This window comes from Lutra lutra, chromosome 7, assembly GCF_902655055.1.
Source record: "Lutra lutra chromosome 7, mLutLut1.2, whole genome shotgun sequence".
In the NCBI taxonomy this organism is placed as follows: domain Eukaryota; kingdom Metazoa; phylum Chordata; class Mammalia; order Carnivora; family Mustelidae; genus Lutra; species Lutra lutra.
The window spans coordinates 132,555,720-132,562,159 of NC_062284.1; the positions used below are offsets into that span (position 1 = coordinate 132,555,720).

Sequence of the window (6,440 nt, forward strand, 5' to 3'; positions counted from 1 at the left end):
GTTAGTTCAAATGTCTAACACAGAATCTGGTTTTCCCAGTAACCAATGATGCCTGCATTCAAGTCAGACCCCAGAAGTCTTAGGTCCCTGACCACCCATGAAAGGGCTCCCTTGGGTCAGGTGCTTATCTCTGGTCCAATCCGTTCTGCCCAAAGTTTGTGTGATTGGTAAATAGAGTTGCCCTATCTAGATGCGATGCTTAGAAATACAACTCTTATTTTTTTTTTAAAGATTTTATTTATTTATTTATTTGACAGAGAGAGAGAGAGATATCACAAGTAGACAGAGAGACAGGCGGGGGTGGGGTGGGGGAGGGAAGCAGGCTCCCTGCTGACCAGAGAGCCCAATGCAGGACTCGATCCCAGGACCCTGAGATCATAACCTGAGCCGAAGGCAGCGGCTTAACCCACTGAGCCACCCAGGCACCCTAGAAAGACAACTCATACAATTTCTATTTTATTGGTAAGGAAATCGTGTTTCCAAAAGGCTCAGTCACTTTAAAGGACACAAAGCTGGTAAATGACAGCATAGAGCCGAGCTCCAAAGCCCCAGGTATTTCCCGCCTCTGACGACTGGCAGCTGTGGCCTACTAATCCAGGGTGGAGTGGGGTACACTGAGAGCTACAGGCCTCCAGGGGAGGGAGCTGGCTTTCTAGACTCTGGGTGGGGTGGGGCTTCTGGGAAGTCTTCTTGAAAGCAGTGGCCTCTGGGATAGGAGTTGAAGGATAGGCAGGCAGGGGCGGGAAGAATATTCTAGGTGAAGGAAATGGTGTGGCCCAAAGTATTTGGGTGAAGAGACATGGGAGAGTCAACTGGGGGGGAATTCTGAGCAAGTAGGACTGCGCTGAATACCAGCAGACATGAGGGGACATATAAGAGACAAGCTTGTGTGCCAGGCCTAGTGAGAAGTTTGGGACTTGATTTGTGGGGCCCTGGGGAGTAATTGAGGGTTGTTGAGCAGGTGAGAGTCCTGATTAGAATTCTGCTGTCAGAAAATGCCTGAGGAGTTGTTTACAAGTCTGTGTCCCCCCCCCCCCCCCCGTTTCTTCAGGCAGGGTGGGGAGGAGAGTGGCAGAGCTGAGGAGGGTGGATGACACCACCGTCTTCAGGGGATGACCTGAGGAATGAGAAGACAGTGGCCAGTGGCCAGACCTTCATGCCTGGATGTGAGGGGCAGCGAGGAGGGGGAGGAGCTGGAGACGCCTTTCCTTCCTCCCTTGGCCATCAGCCTCTTCCGGCCTGAGGTCTGGTCTGGTGAGGCAGAGCCCAGAGCATGCCTCTGCTGTCTGTGTGAGTTCCTGAGCAGTGAGATCTTTAGTTTCTGTCTGCTGAGCCCCGATGGGCTAGGGGCCAGCCTGTGTTACAACCTCCTGGAGGCCCCTGGGCCAAGGCACTCAGACCAGAGTGGACAGAAACAAGGAGTGAGTCATGCAGGCAGGCTGGGGCCCCTTGGGATCTGGCTGCCCCCCCTCCCACTCCCCAGCCTGGTGTCTGGGCCTTGTCTTGAAAAGCTTTAGGGTCCAGGTCTGTCCCCAAGGGCTTGGGATCCTAGAGACTAGAGTATTGGGGCCACCAGGGAAAACCTCATGGGGTGTCTCCATTTCTCAGCATATGATCCAGGGGACAATGGAGGTCAAGAGATGATGGCAGAAGATGTTACCCCCTTGCTTTGTCCTGATGAAGAAAGCAAGGGAGGCTGCTTACTGGCCTCGGGGGAAAGAGCGGATTCTGGAAAACACCCTGTAGCAGCTTCTGTTCTCTGTCTCCACAACTCCTCTCCTTTGGGGTATGAGGGCTGCCACTGCATCCCAGTGGGAAACCAACATGGGAACAGGCTGGGAGACCCCGGTGATAGCCAAGGGAAGTTGTTCTCACTTGCCTTGTCCTCAAAGTCCAGCACAGCCATTCCAGAATCCTGGAGAGGTTGGCACAGTCCTTTGGCCCACAGGACTTTCTCCCTGGGGATTTTGAACAGGTAATATAATATGAGATTCCTCCCCATCCAGATCCCCCTCCGCATCCGATTCCCACCTCCCCCCCCCCCCCGCCCGGTGGGGCACTCGAAGCCCCTGTGATCTTACCAGACGGAATTAAAAAGGAGGAGGCTTTCCAGGCTGCTCTCATTGTTTTCCTGCTCAGGTCTTCAGAGAGTCCGCTATGTCTCATCCCCCAGGAATTCTAGAAGATTCCACTCAAGGCAGAGGCTGAAGGAATTTGTGCAGGTAAGGAGGAAACATCCGAGCTTTAGCTAAATGCACGGAGCTTGCAGTGAGCTTGCAGATCAGCCCAGTCTTGTATCAGAGACTAGAAATGAAGAGAAACAGAGTACAGCCTACCATTTTGAAGAACTGCATTTTCATATCATTGCAGGGTATCCCGGAGCAAGGGCAGTGTGCTGCCGCAGAAGCAGCAGGGGGCTGGGGGCCCTTCAGACTTTCTGGCTGACTTCTGGCTCGACTCCTAGCTGTCTGACCTTGAGCAAGAGTCTTCACCCCTCTGGGTTTGTGAAATGGGAATTACAACGTCTACCACGCAGGGGCACACAGGTGTTCTATTTAGGGCACTTTTCTTTTCCAAAGAGAAAAGCTGAGGGGTGAGATGAGCCTTCCTTTAGCAGTTGAAACCGATGTGATGTAGGGGAACCTTGATTTCCTTCCTTCTCTTCCACGGGAGGGAATCAGATTCACTGAGACTCGCCGTGATGACTCTGATCTGCCCTTGACCTGCCCTTGACCCATAATGCGTACCTGGCCGGAAACAGACCTGAGGAGTGGGGATGTGCTTGGTGGGGGCTCTCTTGTGACAGGGGTCCAAGTGGCCATCAGCAACACCCCCCCCACACACACACACCACACACAGCCGGGAATGTTTCCAGTTCCCAGGGAACTGCACCCTGTGGTACGTTTCCAGAGCAATGCTCCTCTGGAGGTTGGAGCCTGACAAACAAGGAATGAAACCTAGCGTGGCCACTTACCAACTCTGTGACGGCGGGTAAGCTGTTTTGCCTCTCTGAGCCTTCATTTCATCATGTGCTATGATGAAATAGGAGGGCTTCCTTCCTAAGATCACTGCGAGAATTAAATGAGAAAATGTCTGGGAAGAGTACCATGCCTGGTGTATTTTAAGCACTCAGAAAATACTGGCTGGCAGATGGAGTAGCAGTAATTGCACACCACCCCTCCCCGCCCCGCAACACACACACACAGGTTAGCCGGGCTGGTTATCTCATTCTCCCTGAAGGTGAAGGTGGCGAGAAGAGCATCTTTGTCTCCATTTTCAGATGACAAAATAGCTGAGAGCTGAGCCCGGTTCACAGAAGGCAGAAGCATTCGTGCCCACCTGGAGAAGACGGCACCAGCCGACCAAGGCGGGGTGGGTGGCCTTGAGCTCTGGGGGGAGGCCAGGCCACCACGGTGTCTGAGGTAGAAGGGTCTTGGCAGCCCCCGTGGGCCCTGAAGGCCTCATGCAGGAGCGAGCTGGAGCCTCTCGGTATGGCCCCCACCTTCCGAACTGGAGGCTGTGGTGGCGCGGTGCCGAGGTCTCAGCTCTGCCCAGGGTCTGCGCGGGGACACGAGCTCAAGCTGCTCCAGCCTGGAAGGCCGGGGGCCCACTGATTAACCAGGAAATGTGTTATTTGTTCTGAACAGGGGAACAAGCTCTCCTGGGGAGAGGAATTCGGGGCTGGAGGTCCAGTCACTTCCAAGGAAGAAAAATGCCTGGAATTCTGTTGGAAGGTCTGGGTCTCAGCAAAGAGAACAGAAATTCATCCCTTGTGGTTGGTCCTTATTTACCAACTTAGTTTAGGTTCCGGTAGCCATGTGGCTGCGAGTATTATGCCAACAAGACATGGGAGAGCGAATAGGCTGCCCTGGGTGTCCAGCAGCTCTCCAGCCCCTTGTGTGGTGCATGTGTCTCAGCAAACCTTTCCTGCAGGAATCCTTTTTTTTTAGATTTTATTTATTTATTTGAGAGACAGAGATCACAAGTAGGCAGAGAGGCAGGCAGAGAGAGACGGAGAAGCAGGCTCCCTGCTGAGCAGAGAGCCCGATGCAGGGCTCAATCCCAGGACCCCGGGATCATGATCTGAACCGAAGCAGAGGCTTTAACCCACTGAGCCACCCAGGCGCCCCCCCCCACCCCCCGCAGGAATCCTTTATCAGTCCCTTCCGCCTCTCTCTGCAGGGCTTTCCAGAGATGATTTCCTTCCCTGGACCCAAGAGATGGGTGAGTAGGCTGGGCAGCATTCTCTGCCTCACTGGGGAGGAAGCTGGGATCAGGGGTGAAGACGTGACACATGGTGAGTCAGGGGTCATGCTGGAAACAGTTCGCCCCCCCTTCTTGTACCAGGCAAGAAGGGTAGAGGAAGAAAGAAGGTTCTGGTAACTCCATATCACCAGGGAGTTTGACTGTGGGCTTGCAGGCAGGGAAGAGGGCATTGGGAATGTGCAGTGGAGGGACTCAGGTGGTGCTAGGAGCAGAGAGGCCAGGAAAGGTACCCCTTCAGCTGTGAGGAGGGCTGCTGGGACACAAGCCTGGGGTGAAAACAACATGTTGGACGCTTACAAGCTTGGGCTTGGGTGGGAAATGATCTAAGCTTGCATCCTGCATCTGCTACTTACCAACAATCCAGGAGCCATTCCCAGCCTCAGTTTCCTCCTTTGTCCGTGTAGAAATCATAATGCCTCCTTTATTTCGTTAAATGAGCCAATTTATGTAGCATGCTTAGCACCGTGCTTGGACCATTGGAGGCTGCATAAATTTTGGCAGCTATAGAAAAGAAAAACAAACAAAAAGCTCAAGTATTTATGGGATTGGAGATTCAAAAGAGCTGCAGCAACAGGTCCCAACAGTTACAAGGGAGGGAGTGATGGGCGGTAAGTGGGAGCCGGGACAGGAGGATGGCACCAGGGTGGGGCAGAAGGAGAGTCCTCAGAGGAGATCAGCCAGGCTGCAGCCCCTGGAGAGCAGGGTGGGAATTTCCAAGGACCACTTGTACTCACGGAGGAGTGGGCGGGGCGCCTAGTGGTGAGGGAAGTGTGTCTGCATGAGGGTTTTGGCCCAGGCCAGCGGTGAGAGGCTGAATGGACGGCAGACTTCCAGAAGTGCAGACAGAGGAGACGGAGCAGTAATAATGACTTGGACACATGGGAGGAAAAAATAGCTCAGGGACGAAGATGACGCCAAGGTTTCTGGCCTTGGGAGGCTCCTGGGGCTCTGAGGTGAGCATTGAGGGACGAAGACGGCAGCTCCTGAAGGAATGGGGAAGGTAGTGGGAAGTGGAAGGGGGGGACCCAAGCTAAAGGGTGGGGTGGGTAACAGGGCAAGGGGGTAAGTGTGGAGCTGAGGTTTTTCCCAAAGCCAGGAAGGTGTAGTGTCTCAGGGAGAGAACTGAACATTCTGGAAATTCACATGGCATTCATCTCAAAATACAAGGCGCCAGATTCAAGGAGATCCTTCAGACCAGCCTTGGAGGCAGCAAGCACATGGACTTGGAACAGTAACTACCACCAGAAACTCAGTTTTTCTTTCTTAAAGTGGGTCTAATGATACCAGCCCTTTTTACTTGATGGAGTCATGCTGCCATCCATTTACTTAGCCAACCATTGAACACATATTTCCTGGTTGTCTGTTGGAGTCAAGCACTGTTCTAGGTTCTGGGGAGACCGTGGTGAGCCAGGCAGACAAGACATCTATTCCTTTGGAGCTATTGTCATGGTTGGGAAAGTCTGACATGATTTTATAGGTTGTTGAACAGGATTCTTCTGTGATCTTTGAATTTCTGCTGAGGCTGCAGAGAGTAGAACAATAAGGACTGAGTATTCTCACATTCCAAAGAGAAGTACTAGACACCTTCCTAAAGGCAGAACTGGTTCAACCACACTTGCGCCACATCCCCAGATTCCAGTCTATACATGAAAGGGATCGAAGGAAGTTGTTGAGGTAGGGAACTGTTACATGAGTAGGCAAGGCTGAGATTCCCCCCGAGGCCACTCCTCAGCGCAAACCAAGCCCCAAAAGAACCAGTCATTGCACTTGGGGGCTTCCAAGAAGAGGAGACTAGCATGACTCCCCGTAACTCTCCCTCCATGGATGCTGTCTGAGTTGCTGGAAGTTGCAAGCATCCCCCGTGCCCCCAAGGCACAGCAAGAAAGTTCTAAGGAGAACCCAACACGAGTCTTTAGGAATTGAGGGTGCGCACAAATGAACAGACTTGTGTGCACTCCCTGTCTGGAGAACTCAGACCGTGGATCCCGGCTGGAGTGGCTTCTACGGCAGAGTGATGAGCAGCTAAGTCACCAGGGGTTTGCCATGGCGGGGGGCAGTCCCATGAGAAGCGGGAAATATAGGAGTCTGCAAGAGGCTGGCCAGCGCAGGGTGGAGGTCCCACAGGGAGACTCCCAAGAGCCCACAGATGTGCCCGTGAAAGAACGAGCACTTGG

General features: G+C 53.2%; 1 long non-coding RNA gene across 1 annotated transcript; it reads left to right on the top strand.

Moving 5' to 3' along the window:
• Positions 1-905: 905 nt before the first annotated feature.
• On the top strand, positions 906-5,286 carry LOC125103991 (uncharacterized). The gene is made up of 7 exons (XR_007128552.1): positions 906-961; positions 1,609-1,786; positions 1,893-1,975; positions 2,140-2,222; positions 3,281-3,372; positions 4,183-4,224; positions 5,063-5,286. It is a non-coding gene; the product is annotated as an uncharacterized LOC125103991 (long non-coding RNA).
• The last annotated feature ends 1,154 nt before the right edge of the window (positions 5,287-6,440 follow it).